The sequence below is a fragment of the Ammospiza nelsoni genome, chromosome 1 (assembly GCF_027579445.1).
Source record: "Ammospiza nelsoni isolate bAmmNel1 chromosome 1, bAmmNel1.pri, whole genome shotgun sequence".
Classification (NCBI taxonomy): Eukaryota; Metazoa; Chordata; class Aves; order Passeriformes; family Passerellidae; genus Ammospiza; species Ammospiza nelsoni.
This window is the reverse complement of record NC_080633.1, coordinates 142,056,160-142,072,433: the sequence shown is the minus strand read 5'-3', so window position 1 is coordinate 142,072,433 and position 16,274 is coordinate 142,056,160. Positions and strand designations below refer to the sequence as shown.

General features: G+C 46.0%; 1 protein-coding gene across 3 annotated transcripts in view; it reads right to left on the bottom strand.

Moving 5' to 3' along the window:
* ZHX2 (zinc fingers and homeoboxes 2) overlaps positions 1–15,989 on the bottom strand; it is a 74,190-nt gene extending 58,201 nt beyond the window's left edge. The window contains exons 1-2 of one of the 3 annotated variants that reach the window (XM_059481109.1): positions 13,124–13,273; positions 12,988–13,028 (exon numbers count right to left, since the gene is read on the bottom strand). The gene's annotated coding sequence lies outside the window, so the exon portion shown is untranslated. Of the gene's footprint in view, positions 1–12,987; positions 13,071–13,123; positions 13,274–15,947 lie in introns of those variants that run through there. The other 2 variants (XM_059481123.1, XM_059481117.1) reach the window with 2 other exon arrangements.
* Positions 15,990–16,274: the final 285 nt, after the last annotated feature.

Below are 16,274 nucleotides of genomic sequence, written 5' to 3'. Positions count from 1 at the left end.
CCTGCCTGACCTTGTATAAACCATTTTTACTCTCCAGAGCTTCTTCACTTAATTCTTGCAACAAAACTTTTCTGTATCACAAATACTGGTATGGTAAATACCCAAGAGGATACAAGGTGCTTGTATTTTAAAAATATGAGATCAAATAAGCACCAATAAGCCACTCACTCATCTGCTTCTCCAGTGAGGCTTGGAATAACCCTGAAGGCCTGAATAACCCTGTTCTTCTTGAGCAAAGAAATGTGTAACTAAAATGCTGGGGAGGAAGAGCAGTATTTCATCAAAGGACCTGTACTAACAGTAGCAGTCTAGCAACATAATCTCTTGAAGGGAGCCAAGGATTAAAAGTTGGTGTGGAAAGACACAGTAGATAGTAAAAATACAACAGTATCCATCTTTCAAAACTCAAGGGGTCTTGAAAGAGGGTGCCAGGAAGCGGGAAGGGAGTTGCTCTGCCCAAGAGGTGAAGTTGTGCCTTGTTTCCTCTGTCTGCATATTTTTCCACCTTTTATTTTTGGATCTCGCAACACTATCCAACACTAGATGGCACATAGCTGGAATAACAGCCACGGTGCCCTGCTCCAGAGCACAGCAGCAACACTGGGACCACCCTGCAAAGAAGGAAGGTAAGAGAGAACATGGAACATTCAAATGCATCTCTCACCTCTGTTTTACTTAGGAGGATTTGAAAACATACCTTTAGGAACTTACAGGAACTGACTTCCCAGAAGTGCTGCAGTAGCAGAGGAGCCCCTGTGTGACCCAGAGGCTGTGCAATGGGCAGGGCAGTGGTGCAGAGCCCAGCACCAGTCCCTGGCTGGCTGCAGAGAGGGCGGCTTCCCCAGCACAGGCACGCCTGCCTCGCTCAGGAATCACACCTCTGCAGGCTTGGCCAGGACAGCTCTGCTGGCAGGAGTCTGTAGTGTAGGCACGGCTTAACCCCGAGCTATTTTCAGCAGGAGGTGGGATGGGATGCAAGCTAACTTCCCAGTATACAGCACAGCCTGTGTCACAATACAAAATCCAGCCTCTGTGCTTGCCACACAGAGCTGCTCCGTGCACTGCAGGTGGGGACCATCAGTTGCTGTCAAGTAAGAGCCAAGATGCTGATGCCATGAAGTAAATGGTTTTATAAAACCCCCAACAGGACAGTTTTCATTGATACACAAACTGTAGATGAGCACTGTTGTAAGCTCCATCACATCAGGTCAGTGCAGAAGGACACACCTGTACAAGCAGGGCACTCAAAAGGCCAATTTAGAGTTCTTAAGCCCAGGCAAGCACAATGCATAAACTGCATCACTAGAAAAAATGTGGAACTAAAACATCTCCAAGGAGATTAAACTCTTCTGAAAAGGCCAGGTGCAGCAGGTGTCCCATGACAGCCTGATAGCAGACTCAACCAGAGCCATTTTATTTGGCTGGTTGACCTGTTCCCCTATTTCTGCCCAGGTTCTGGTTCTGCCCTTTTGTCTCTTTATTTTAGGCCTGGATAACATTTTCTTGTGTCAGAATTTACTGTGACCCAAAGCAGCTAGTGGCTGGAGTAGGCACCAATCTAAACACACATGAAAACTTGAAGTAACACTTCCAACCCTGAGTATCACCCCTGAGGACACAGGCAAACACAGTTATAGCTAATCAACAGCTGGTTTCTGCTAAAAATGCTAGAGACCTGCAAGTCCCAATGAACTCCCAGTACCCCATGGACCACTTAGATGCCAAGATATCACTTCAAAGGCTAGACTTTAGAAACCACTTTTCATAAATCTGTACAATCATTTTTATCTTGACATGACTACATTGCCAGAAGCAGAAAAGGAATTATGATTTGTAGCATTTTCTAAAGCACAGTCCAGTTCTCAGTCTGAAAGTGCTGAAATGAGGAATTTGACCAACTCTACAAATACATGCTTTCTCCTTGGAGACATAGCTCACAGGCAGAGGATACATCTGGAATTCCTCTGCTGCCAGCCACTGGTTTAGTTCATGTTATGATACCAAGAACTGAAAGTTGTTTCTGCTGAGAACCCCTCCTTCTTCCAATTGTTTCATAGGATAGAGTGAGTTCCTATGTTAATGGAAGTGTTAATTATCACTGTGTTTTCCCACATAATTGATACCTGATAACCAATCCCTTTGGCAGTGGTAAGACATGGCCCCTAACATTCTGAATTACACTGATCTTTTCTCTCCTCAAGAAAAGAGATTTTACATCTCTCACCTGTGCTTCAGCCTCAGAGCTGAAGGAATCATGCCTGTTTTGGATGGCAGACTCCTCCTAATTACCAAGGAAAAGGTGAGGAAAAGGCTCCCAAAGCTCAGGTTTTAATAAAACCTTTAACCCTTGTGCCCACGCTGAGAGGCATACCTTTGTTGAGGAAGGGAGCAGCTCTACAAAAGGAGAGGTAATGGCACTCAATGGTAACTAAAAACCAACAATGATCTGCTCTGCAGTCTCCACTGCAGCTTTTTCCAGAAAAGCTGCACCAGCCAACAGCCAGAGACTCAATTCTTGCATCTACCCATTTTCCAGATTTTGGAGGAATTACCTCAGTAAAGAGTCACAAAAGAAGCTTAAGATCTGGGTGTTATTCTTGTAGCAGGAGAATCCCAGAAATCTTCCCCAAAGACACTTATGCTACTTTTGGGGGCAAAAGCAGATGGCATTCAGTATGCTGCTGGAATATTCCAGGAGATCAGCATGACAAGCGAGTCCCACCAGCACCTACTGAAATCATACAGGATGCAGCAGGACCACCGAGTTGTGTCACCACATTCACCTTGCCAGAGCTGTGTGAAATAAACATTAACTTAAACATTGTTTCAGTGAAGAGCTTTGAATCTCCACCCTGGGTCTGCCTTAACTTTGCTCCAGCAATTGAAAGGAATGGCTCCAGGAGACATACCAAGCATCTGTTGCAACTTAATATGATGTGGGATTAAATATTCACTGTAAAAAATAACAAGAAAGTTGTACCAGAGAATGTTTCTGATATGGATTTATTTTGCCACCCGGTTCCACTTCTGCACTACCTGCAACCCCAGAAGGTCAAAGAGTATTGAAGGCTGGCCATTCCTGACACACCCTGCATCTTCCAGACACAGAGGACCTTTTTCACTCTGAAGGCCAGCTGGATGTGGGAAAGATCTTAAACACTGTACAAACTGGTCCTCATTCCTGGAGTCATACCTGCTCTCTTTAAAGCATATCTGCCTGCTTTACCAAAAAATGCCTCCCACATGTATTTACACCACTGCTCACTCTGCAGATGGCTGTGGGAAAGAAACAGAGATTTTAACCTGCCTGGTGCACCACCAGCTGAGCTGCAGTTGGGATTCAGTGGACAGACTCCTTATTGCTGGTAGACTTAAACGATGAGATGAACACAGTTTTATCTCCAAAATCTGGATGGAGGGGTAAAATAGCTTCCCTGCTGTTTCTTGGTACCAGAGAGAACTAAAACAACTGGCTCCTTCCCAGGGAATTCACTACTCACTGCTCATCTCTGTGATGATGCAGGAGCTCTGTCTGGAAGGGACAGGAATTACTTGTAGCAGTGGCTTCAGATGAGGCTCAGTGAGTGTCCCCTTCTTTCACACTAACCAGACTTCAATTAAAAGTATCATTATAGTTTTGGGCAAAACATTTCCATCCTCTGCTGGCTTTCTATTGCTTGGCTCCTGGCAAAATGTTCAACTTTTGTGCCTCAGTTTCCCCACCACTTAAACAAGAGTAATAAAACCTCCTGGAGGTATCAATTCCACCTTGGTGCTTGTATAGGAGGAGGATGCAAAGGAAAGCACTACAAGAACCCGAGATCATCAATAAAGCATCCAACACTGCCACTGATGCTTCAGCAAACCACCAGCCCACTCGACCTCTAGGAGTGGGCCAGATGTGAGCAGTACAGCCAGATGTGCAGCACTAGCTCAGAAAGCCAAAACACAGTAAGAAGTTGCCAGGTTCTTCCTATTCATGAGCTTTTTAATAAAGCTCCACAAAACTTGGAGGCATGTTCTCTGCTGTTGCTCTTGCCCTTTTGCACAGCGAGCAAGTCATAAATATTTCAGGGGAAGAGTCCAGAAAATTTGCAAGACTGGTCCTAGCCTTTTACAGCATTAATGAGCAGACCATTAATAGTTAATGAAGCAGCTGCTGGTGATCTCAGAGGTAAAGGCAAGATGAGAACAGTAGCATTTGCCCATTACTACAATGTGATAATGTGAAGGAATGGCTTGATCCTTCTATCAAATTCTCCCCATCACAGCAAGACCCAGAAGCTGATCACAGGACTTCCAGCAGAACCACACAACCCCTTGCCCCACTGCTGTCACCCAGCAAGGATGGAGGCTGCTGGAAGTGGTCTGAACCAAGTGCCCTGATGCTCTGTGCACATCTGAGGGACTGCAAAGGCTTCAGTGCTGTGTCTTAAACACAAGACTAATGCTCCAAACAATCAGGCAGGACCATGCAATGCCTATGTGCAGGTGTGTGTGCACCCCATAGCCACACATATGTAAAAATGCCAATAAAAAGAGTGGGTGTTTACGCCTTTTAAAAGTCTCAACTGTTTGTTCAAAGCTGCACTTTGAAAACCAAACTCACAATACAACTGGGCAGCCAATTTCAAAGAACAACTTCTGTGATTTCAGCCTCAGATGCAGCGAGGACTTTGGTGAAAAGGTATTCTTGCTGTACTTACTCTTTTTGTATATCTGAACTGACATCCCCTGGCTGTATCTCTGCAGACAGGAAAGCACCTTGCAGACAAGAAGTCACCTTCTGGCAACTCTGCTTGCCAGGAGCTTTACCAAGGAAGGGCATCACTGGCCAGGCTGTTGGCGCAACTGCAGTCCTGCAGCCCCTTTGTTTTGAGAATTGGGTAAAAGTTTGGACAATGCCAAACTCAAATTTCCTTCATTTTATCACTGCCAGTATCACTGATTTTTAAAGGATTCGTGAGGTTTGTTTCCATCTTCCTCCACATTCATGTGTATGTGGGTCCATCAATCCCAGCACAGTAACTTCCTACTGGTCTAATGAAAACAGGGAAGTTGTGGAGAGACCCTCCACCACCTGTGCTCTGGAGGGTGGCCAGTGTGACCCAGTGCATGCAGGAATTCAGCACCACAAATCAAACACACTAAAAGTGGTTTGCGTCAGTCCTTGGCCCCGGGAATAATCAGCCTCCTGGATTTCAGCTCACATCACATATGGTTTGTCAGTTTAAGCCTTTTCTGTGGTTTTCTACTAGGGGTCTGCAGAGAAAGCAAGGATTGATAGCAGAGAGGCTCCCTGAAGACCCCCAGATGGATAGGGACAGCCAGACCCACCTCCTTCAACAGCAAGCTAAGCTGGGCTTGGATGCAATCTGAGTATCTCCCTTTTATGTAAGTGTCCTTAGCACAGAGTGCAAAAGTTCATCTGTTCCAGCCGTTCAGGACTGGCAGTCAAGAGCTTTGCATTCAAAGGGAATAGAAAAAGGAAAAGAAAAGCTTAATCTCAAAGTTACAGTCTTAATTCCACCCTGCAAACCAGAGATGTTTTAGTAGTGCAGGAGTCAAAGACAACGGCAGCACTGGGCCCTTTGTTAAATAATTAACTACGATTTGCCTAATCCATCCATCCCAGGTTCTCACTGAAGAGACAAAAACCATCCCCATCAACACCCCACTCTCACCCAAGCAATGAGCTTCCTACAGCACCTCCTCGATAATCCTCTAGTTTTTAACAAAACTGCTCCTTGACTTTTCTCACCTTCAAACATGATTCTGCCTGCTGCTCTCAATGCAGATCAAAGGTGACCTTAGTCGATCCTTACTGTGCTAAGACATAAATTTATTAAGTTAAATTTCAAGTAATTATGTTATTCTGTAATTTTATTAAAAGCTATCATTTGCCAAACATGCTCTGGAAAATAATTACTACTCAGACTTAATAATAAAGTACATAATTAGCAATGAATGTATACTGCCTCTTTTAAAAATCCATAGTATGTAATGTTCCTTCATGCTTTGAGTGGGGGGTGTTTTAAAGTGATCATAAACATTGGTTTAAAGACTTTAATACCTTAAACTAATTTAAATCACACTAAGGATGAAATGTTACATAGGAAGAACCCTGCCAGATTCAGATGTGTGTTGGGCTGTTCCTCACTCACACACTCTATTTTGCATAATTTAAGAACAAATATTTTAAAACAGCAGACAAGTGAAAAAAAATCTTTAATGATCAGAACAACCTACCCAACCTCACACGTTTCTTAATCAACTTCCTATTATCTGCCTGTTTCATTTAAAAAAGAAGGAAAAAAAAGTTGACATTTTATCTTCTCCTCCAGCAAAACTGTGATGCTAAGTGTGTGTTACATTTTTGTTTCCAACCCTTTGAGAACTTATTTTTTACTGGTTTTACAAGACAGCAAAGGGACATGAGCCATTCATGCACTAGCCAAAAATTATCAAGCTGCAACCCCAAACAAGCCAAGGGGCCACAGAAGAAGCTGAATGTTCCACAATGAGTATCTGTCAGCTGCAAAGAACAATACTAAAGGGTTGCAAATCACAGTCCCTTTCCACTGCTGTGCAGAGCAGCAGTCAGGAATTTGAGCAGGAGAAGGGTGTCTCAGCCAACCTGTGCCAGAAGCTCAGCATGGAACACATTTGGGAGATGCTGAAGCAGGGCCCAGATGCACAAACCAAGCAGTGACCTTGCAACACACAGAGCAGCCTCCACCCTGAGACTCAGTAAAAGGATCAGGACAAGAGAGAAGCAACAAATAAAACCCCTATCTACACAGGAATTAACAAAATACAGGCAGATTAAAAAAAAAATAACTAAAGCATGTTAGATGAAAACATGAACCAGTCTAAGCGGTCCTACTGCTTGTGCCAGGGAAAGGCAAATAGGAAAGGATGCCTTGACTGCAAGGCAGATAACTGAAAAATACAATCAAATTCCCACCTTGGCCGCAGAAACCAACACAGAGAGGAAACTCAGGTATGAATTCAGGTTTCCTGTGCAAATACACCATTCAAAATGCATCAAGCTACAACTCACACCACTCCACACAACATACCTCAAAGCCAAAAGTGTGGCAGAGCCCAGGTGATAATTCCCATCCCTCTTGCTGTCTGCTACCATCTGTAAGTAAAGCAGCCACAAATCCTTTGCCACACAGTACTGCATACCATTTACACCACCACAACTTTTGGGATGCAGCTTGTGTTAAATACCCAGAATCTCCTCACACACTTTTCCCATTCAAGAGCACAGTTCAAAGCAGATCCCTGTCTCCATCAAGCACCACAATAGGCTTTGCCCACAGATGGAAAGGTGCTCTCCTTGTCCTGTGAGCACCCTGCCCCAGCAAGCTCCTTGTTGGGATGCAAATTGAGCCCCCCAAAAAAATGTCACGGTGGGAATAGACTGGTAGGGGGAGAGGTGAAGGAAGAGAGTACCACAAAGAAATTAAAAATACAAATCATGTGCTCAACAATGATCTTCCTTCTGAACTGAGCATGGGGCACAGACAGGGATTTGTACATTTTTTTTGTGTGTGTACACTTTCTTTAATTTAGAAGAACCTTATATTTAAGTCCCCCAGAATTTTTGTGGGAGAGTAAGCAGCAGAGGGCTCAGCACAGAACTGGAGCCAGCTGGTAAAGGCTGTCTGGTGCCTGCTCACCTCTTGCACCCTAGGGCAGTAAACTATGAAGTTGAAAGCACACACCCTTGAGCACTTTGTGGTGAGAACAAGACCATTCACTACTCACCAAGAGGCAAGAACAGAGCAAGGAAAAAGCAGTTCAGGTTTCAGGAGATTAACTAAATCCACCAACTCAGTGCTCTGATTTGCTGCTGGAGAAGAGATGGGGCTGGAGCTAAGATCATTCCTATGTACAAGCTCTTTTCAGTATAAATAATATATTGTGACACACCTCTCCTGACTTGGACATGTATGGAGTGTTCGCACGCTCTCCTGGACCATCACACAGAGGGTAAACACATAAAAATAAGTTGATAAGGCTAAGATCCAGGATAACAGGACAAACAAACAGAATCTAAGGCACTCAAGTATATTTATAGTTGAAAGCAAAATCCTTCGGAGAGCTAAGATTTTTTTTCCTTTATCTGATTAAGTGTGGATCTTGAAACTTGTGTTTGCCTTGAGCAGCATTTCCCAAACCACATCACCCCCTCGACATCACCAAGGCACACAGACAAGATGCCAACAGATACACAGAGGAGGGATATCCTGAGAAAACTATTTTAGCAATAGTGAAATTGTAAGGATGCTCTCAAGAGATGCCAATTTAAAAGTAGTAAAGAAAACAGTTCACTCCAAACACATCATTCTTTCTTGTCACTCCAATTGTTTTAAAACACGTGTAGAGCCAACTCCTCTCTTATGCTGAAGAATCCTAGACAGGCAGAGAGAAGTAGAGGCTTCTTTAGACAGCACTTTGAATTTTTCATCACCATGTACACCTGGAAGCTTCCTACCTGCTGTAGTTGGGCAAAATCCTGCAGGTCCTTAGAGGCCACCAGCCCCTGTCCTTGGCACCCTGGCATGGGCACAATGCATTTGCCAACTCTTCCACACAGCACTGGCACTTTCTCCTCCAACCCCTGGCACTTTCTCTGGTTTGAAAACCCCACGTGAAGATTTTCAACATCATCAGCCAGCTTTTTCAGCTGGTTTCTCAAAGAAAACTAAACCTAGCTCTCAAAAAAGTCCCACAGTGGAGCTGGTAGCTTCCTGGCAAAATACTTTACCTGAGCACAGGTTGGAAGGACCTGTGCCTTAGGTTAAAGCTCAGGTAAAAGGGCTACTGTCTCTCAAAAAAAAAAAAAAAGAAAAAAAAAAAAAAGAAAAAAAAAAGGATGTAAAGCCCTAAGACAAGAAAAACAGATCCCAAAAATCTGCAACTGCAAGGTCATGACTGCTGGTACTGAATATTACTTGATGGTTATGAAAAGCAGCATCATAATGGTGACAGGCTGCAAGACATGATGTAGGGATGCCAGATAGTAAATAGATAGTAAATACATGAGTGATAAAGGACTCTGTAACCACCTTTGGCTGAGCAAAAGGAGGGCACTGGTGTACTGGTCCCAGGGGTGGGAGCAGTGACAGTCATGTGGACTCCCAGCCAGGCAGCCAAGTGCTCTCCCTGGGAGGGAGCTGAGCACTCAAACAACTTCCTCGCCTTTCAATCACATGGAAATGAACAACACTCCTCACAGAAGGCCAGGAAGGGGAATCTATTTGGAAAAATGCAGAAAAAAACAGCTTCAGGGGAAACTAGGATTGTTTGGGATAACCCCATCTTCCACAATTTTCAAGAAAGCTGTACCAAAGCCTGGAAGACAACAAGCACCAAAGCCTTTAACAGCAGTGTGCTCCCAGCATATCATTTAAATAAATCAGTTTCTGGAGAGACAAAAGACAAGGAAAAACTCCCTGTGGTGCCTGACAGTTTGTGCTCAAGAGGATGCTGAAAAAAAAAACCCCACAACAAGACATATTTGCTTTTGAGGTGGGTGTTAGGAGGAGGGGAGGGGAAGGAATATCCCCAGAAACACTCCAGGCCAGAACCATCAGGACTTTCCTTCATTTTGTGTGAAAGTCAATCAGCAGTGCTCTGCCAGCCCGGCAGCAAAGCCTGGAGATGCTGCTGCTGTCTGCTTCATACTGGCTCTCACTGGCATGAGAGGAGGCAAAAACCTCCCTGCACCAATTCCCAGGCCACCACCCAGCACACTCCGAAACCCTACAAAACTTAATGGCTTCCAACTGGTGTATCCTCTTGGATTTTTGTCCTGCTAGTAGGATTTAAGAAGAAGAACAAGTATTTTCCCACTTCTGCTATCTAAGTAAAGTGCAACATAAAGTAACTGAAACTAATAAGCATGAAATTAGGTTGAGAAATGTAAAAAATAAATGTCCAAAACTTAGAGTGAGAAAAGTGAACACACACAAGAAAGGCAGCAGGAGGGATACAGAGATCTTGAGACATACTGATATTTTATTAAATTTCTCTGAGAGTGCCTTCAGCAGCAGCTCAGAACCTGCTTTTTTTGGGTGGTATTCAAAAAAAAAAACAACCCAAACAAACCACAAATAACAAGATTCTGCTTAAAATGAAAGGAATCACATTCTTCCCTATACAGTTTTGCTCAAAGGGCTTCTTCCTCCACTTCCTCCATCAAACTGGACAAGAGGTTAAGTAACACTGAATCTGAAGCTTTCTTAGTTATGGCCACTGACTCAAAAGGAGCAAGAAAATCTCTCTCTATTTGTTTGTTGGTGGAGGGTTTTTTGTTTGTTTTACGTTCCAGTGAATGATATAAGCAGTTTTAACACTTATTAAAAATTGTGGGAACAACATACAATCAACTACAAAAGAGAAGCCAAAATAAACAGGTAATTTGAGGTTGCAAGTTAAAAAAAATATTTAGTATTTAGGAGGGGAAATAAGGTCAGGACAGGAAGAAGGGGGGGGAAAGAAGGAAAATCCAAGATTTCAGACTTCTCATAGGCTCAATAAATAAATGAAAAGCAGTGCAAGACATTCCCATCCTACCCAACCCACTGCTCACACAAAATTAATTGTCCCCTCCATCAGTGCCAACTGAGACCACACTGCAAATCACAGCATCAAAATGCTACAGATTAAAAGCTAACACTGAAGATTTATGTCTCTAAATGTCACTTCATAAAGGAGGGAGAGAAGTAGAGGGCTGTTTCTCTGCAAAGCCAAAGTTACGAGTTTTCTAAGTGGCAAGGCAAGCAGCTTTGCTTTTCATCTTGCAACATTTATCCAGGAAAGAAGATGAATTTCAAGCTGTGGAAGAATTTACCAAGTGAACTGAAAGCCACGGTGGGCAGGTAATATTGCTCTTGAGGAAACTCTGTGACTTGCACAGAACAATTTGCATTTGCCAGGATGTGCCCATCCCTGTGATCCAGAGCCTCCCCTGCCTGCAGCTGCAGAGGGGTTGCACTGAACAGGGGCTGCACTCCAGCAGTGAGGCTGGAGGTTTCCCAGAGCACAGGGTGGATGTGCAGACACAAGAGCTGAACAAGCCCATGAGAGCAGGCATGTCTGCATGGGCACATCTCACACCAGGCCTGGACCACCAACACTTGCCATGCATTGCACCAGCCCAGGGCGGGACATGCACTGAAGCAGCTGTGCTGGCAAACCCAGGCATGAAAGGGCTGTTACACCAGCAAAGGGACATTACTGCCAGTGTCACCTACTGAGACAGGGCTGGGATGATAAACCCATTATCAGCACACTCACACAAGGAGCAAGTCCTTGATGTGCTTGTGGGATGCTGACCAGACCAAAGCACCTAGTACCCTGCCTAATGAGGTATTAAACATATACAGCCTCACTTTGTACCAAAGCCTGTAGAGATGGGACAAGGGGCAATGGTTTTAAACTGCAAGAGTGTAGGCCTAGATTTGACATCAGGAAACAGGATTTGACATCAGGAAACAATTTAAAGATCCCTCTCAACCCTCAGGCTGGGCAATCCCAGACAAAGGCAGAGGCCTACAGGCTTTCAGAGCTTTTGAACCATGCAGATGGAAACTGCATCCAAGGCTGAGCCTGGACTGCATGGTACTGTTCACCCTGCAGTCTGTGTGGGTGGGAGCTGTGGAGATCTGTAAATTCCTCCCAATAAACCTGTAATAGTTTGAGAGGTAGGCAAGTGGTGAGCAGGCTCCAGTTTGCTGCATCAGGTCCCCACTGGACAACAGTGTGGAGAAGACACAAACTGCAGCTGGTGCTGGGGAGGCTTGTTCTCAGAACAAAGCTTAATTCCCTACCCCTGCCCTGCTTTCAGCACCCAGCATGTGCCCTTGCCTCCAGCCAATTTGCCAAAGGTTGTCAAAACTCACTGCAAGCTCACCCCCTCCACTCCTGACGTGTGACTTCTAACCATTCAGGTGTTCTAGATCCCCTTCTTCCCCATTTGATTCCCAACCCTTCCTCCCCTGTCTCCCCTCGGGATGGCAAATGCTCCCCTCTGTCCAGCACTGACAGAGCCTTCCCACCAGAGCCCCACTGGGGCACTGCCCACTGCAGGCCACCTGCAGTCTCATCCAAGAATTCAAGGAGATGTTGCACCATAATCCACCTCCTCAGCTAGCAGAATCTCCCAGGATGACTTTTTTGAAGTCCCCTCCTCGCTGCCAACACCTAAACCTTCCCTCCTTGCCTGTGTGTTCTCTCTCTGCTCACTAACAAAACCAGGCCATCTGAGCCTTCTGCAGTGCTAAATACAAAAATCATTTCACACCTCTCCCTCAGTTTCACCAGCAGACTCACAATACCAGTCATTCTACATAAACTGAGCTTATGGACATTCAGTTTTCACTGTAGGAACTGGTTTGGGGTCCCACGATTCCGAAAAGATCTTGCCAAATGCACTGTCTTATTTTCCAACTCACAACATTTCTACGACAACCCCCAGTGCTACTTTTTAAAACCAAAACAACCAACCAAACAACCCTTCTGCCTTGCTCAAGGCATGGTGGTTTTGGGGAGAGGGCTGGCTTGGTGATTTCTGAACTGTTTCTGGAAGGCAAAGCTGGAATTGAACACTGCTCCCTTCATCTTCCAAGCACCCAACTAATTTTATTTCCATTTTTCTACACCTTCACAAACCAAACTCTCAAATATTACTCCATATGAAAAGTATTTGAATCATTCTGGAAATCAACAGCTCTTTCAGCTTTTCAGAAAAAAAAAACAACTTACTGCTACCCTGGGAGTGAACTGTATCATTACATCGCGTAAACTTCAGATCCATTTTTGAAGGGTTGATAAAATAAACTAACCACAAATATTAGTTCTAGCTGATGTGACACATGTAAACACACCCTGACAGAAGACCAGCAATAATCACAATGGCTTTAACTTAAAGCTTTATAGATTATTTTAATGCCAAAGTTTATTACTTACTTTCAGTATGAACAAATAGCATCATGTAGATGTGCAGTAACCTTTAGGGAAAGAACATACTTGCTGAATTACCCTCACACCTGAAAGAAAGTCAAACTACAATTACACTCCATGCAAAATGTAAATGCAGATTTACCTGACAGCCATTCTGAAATCTCAGGGAATTCAGCTGTGACACTGCATGTTTCTGAACAAATTCTAATTAAAATACTTTTTCTATTCTTTTCAGAGGATGTTTCCATTCCTTAAGGGGACACAAAGAAAACTAATTTAGACATAGATCAAAACATCCCAACCAGAAGACACTCCAAATAGCATTTCTGAGAACCATCCAAGTTAGGGTAAAACAAAAAGAAACAAAACCTGAAGATGTCACACATGCAAATACAGTGATGTCACGTCTGGCATTAAAATCTTTGTCTTTTATGAGGATCAGCAAAACCTGCTGTGTTCTCATTCCAGCCTGGAGCAGTTTGAAACTGGTTTGAAAATGCAAAAAGAAGCCAGTAACTTTACTGTATGTAATGTTGGCTTTTTTCGACTTTTAATAAAAACACAATAAAACTTTCCCCTCCCCACAAGAAAAAACACTACAAACTTGGGCTAATTCATATAATGGGTTACTCATTTTACAGATATTGACAAGAAATTTCTGATTGTAACTAGAATAAAAAGGAAAGAGCAAGTGGAATTTTGAGAGAAAGTGACTGGAAGGAGCGTGCTACTTTCAGACACTGACAGCGGGAGATGTCCTGTGTGACAAAACTCTGACAGCTGAACTCTTGGGTGGACAGGCAGGAAAAATGTCATTTTACAGAGGTGAGCAATCACAAGGTCTTTGGGCTGATGACTGAGCTATAAACACCTATCCACTTTTTGGCACTGAGTTTATCACGGATACAAGAAGAGAGGACAAACATGGGACAGCTCTTGGCCATTGCTTTCTGTAGAAGCCTGGGGGGATAAACATGCATATGAGAGAAAAGTAAAATAATGACCAGCCAATTCTTAGCATTTATATTCTTCCCAATTGCTGGCCAGTACCTTGCTTTTCCTCATCCAGAAATCAATCTGCAATTCTGTTTCAAAGAGCTGCTGAGTTCATACAACATACTGAAGCCACATCTACATTAGAAAGGCTTCACCGCTACAGAAATGTATTACCCTGGCAAAGCACTCTGGACACAGATACCTCTTAAACAATAATATTGCTCATCTACTGCTCTAATAAAACCACGGCAGCACACACCACTTCTAACACACGCCATTTCCCAGTAAGGCTGCCTGAATGAGCTTTCTGCTAGAGACATCAGACCTCCTCTAGTTACATCTGTGCCTCCACGAACCAGCCGCGGCCAGGAGGGAAACACCGCTCACAAAGTTTCACCAGTAGTTTAAAAATAAAAGGCACCTCGCTGCAAGCCTTGTGCGGTGACCCTGAGCTGTCAGACGTGCAGCTTCCCAAGGCAATGCACACTGTGGCACAGCTGCTCCCCGCGCTGCGGGACCCGGCAGGCAGGAGCGGCCGATGCCCAGCGATCCTCATCACCCTTCCCACCCAGCCAGGAGTCCTATTCTTCCCTCCCATTCCTACTTCTGCGGATGTTTTCTCCCCTTGTGCTCTCCACCTTCCAATCCAAAACTTTTGCTGTGTTCCCCCTGCGCGGCAGGACGTTCGCAAGTTCGCAGGGTTTCCAAGGAGCACCTGCCCCAAGAAAGGATGGGGAGCCGCCAGCGGAGAGAGGTGCTCGGGCAGCCAAGGGGGAGGAAATCAGAGCCATGCCCCGCCTCCCGGCCGTCTCCCTCCGGAGGGATTCCCAGGCTCAGAACTAACCGGAGTGCTGAGGGAAGAGCTGGGTACAGGGATCCCCCAAAGTCAGACAGATACTTCCCTGCGTCATTTCCAAGTTATAGTCCTAGCAAAGAGGGGGGGGAAATCAGTATCCTTTCCTGTCGCCTTCATCGCAGAAGGAGAGAAGGGAAAAAAAAAAAAAAAAAAAAGAAGACGGGTCTATGATGTCTTTGGAAACCGGCTAAAACAAACGGGAAAGTCACCTCTCATTTAAAAAAAAAAAAAAAAAAAAAAAAAAAAAAAAAAAAAAAGTGGATATAAGGTGCCAAAGCCTGCATTTCCCCAAACCTCCCCATTCCGGAGAAAATAAAATGCCACGGGAAGGCAGAGCCTTTCGCTGGGTGGAGGAGGGATGGAGCGGGGCGCCCGGCTCTGCCCCGCCGCGGTCCCGGCTCGGTGCCGCCGCTCCCCGCAGTTACCGGCAGCGAGACCCGCGCCACGACCGCGGCGTCACGGGTGGGAGGGGGGCTGCCAAAGAGGGGAGGGAGGGCAGGAAGAAGGAAAAAACATCAAAAATTAAACCAGAAGAAACCGCTGCCAAGTGCGGCCGCGGGCGCGGAGCCACGCGCGGCGGCGGCGCCGGGCCCCTCCCGCGCCCCGGGGCGGCTCTGCCCCCCCGGCCCGGGAGCCCGCGGCTCCTCGTCAGGGACTGCGCTGACAAAATCCCCTGCTCGCCTCTACGTAACGCCCTGTCGAAAGCGGACGCCATATTTTGTGTTGCTGATGTCGACATAGACAAACGTAGACATGTTTCCCCCCCACTCCTGCTTTTCCCCCTTCGCCCAAACTTGCGATCGGGAGGCGGCGGGGAGCGGAAAAAGGGCGAGGGGAGGGAGGCTGCACGGCCAAAAATGAAAAACGTAGCCAAAATAATTACCAGCCCACCCCGAACAGCCCTCCCGGCTTCCACCCCCGGCGGTCTCCCCCGCCCTCCCCCCCCACCTCCCGGCCCCCGCCGAAGTCCAGGGAACCGTACAGTTTCTGCAGGAGGAAAAGTTGGGTGCGAGCGGTCGGGGCGGGAGCGCCGGCGAGCGTCCGTGCGCAGGGAGGGGGCGGCTGGGGAGCGCCGCGCACCGGGGGAGGGGGCCCCGCCTGGGAAGTTTCCTACCTGCGCCCAGGGCGGCGGCACCGACTGTCCCGGGCGGAGCGGCACCGGGGCTCCGCTCCGCGCCGCTCCGCTCCGTGCGCCGCCCGCGGCCGCGGGACCCCGCGCCCCCCGCCCCCGCCGCGCCGGCCCGCGGGGAACACGCGCGCCCCACCACGCGCGCACGCACCGGCTCTGCCCCGCCGCGGAAAAAAAAAAAAAAAAAAAAAAGAGGGGGAGAAAAAAAAAAAAGGAAAAAAAAAGGAGAAAAAAAAAAAGAGCCCTCGATCGGCGGGGATCTACGCCAAACCCCACATGATCTCTGACGTCAGCCTGCGTATTTGCATACGA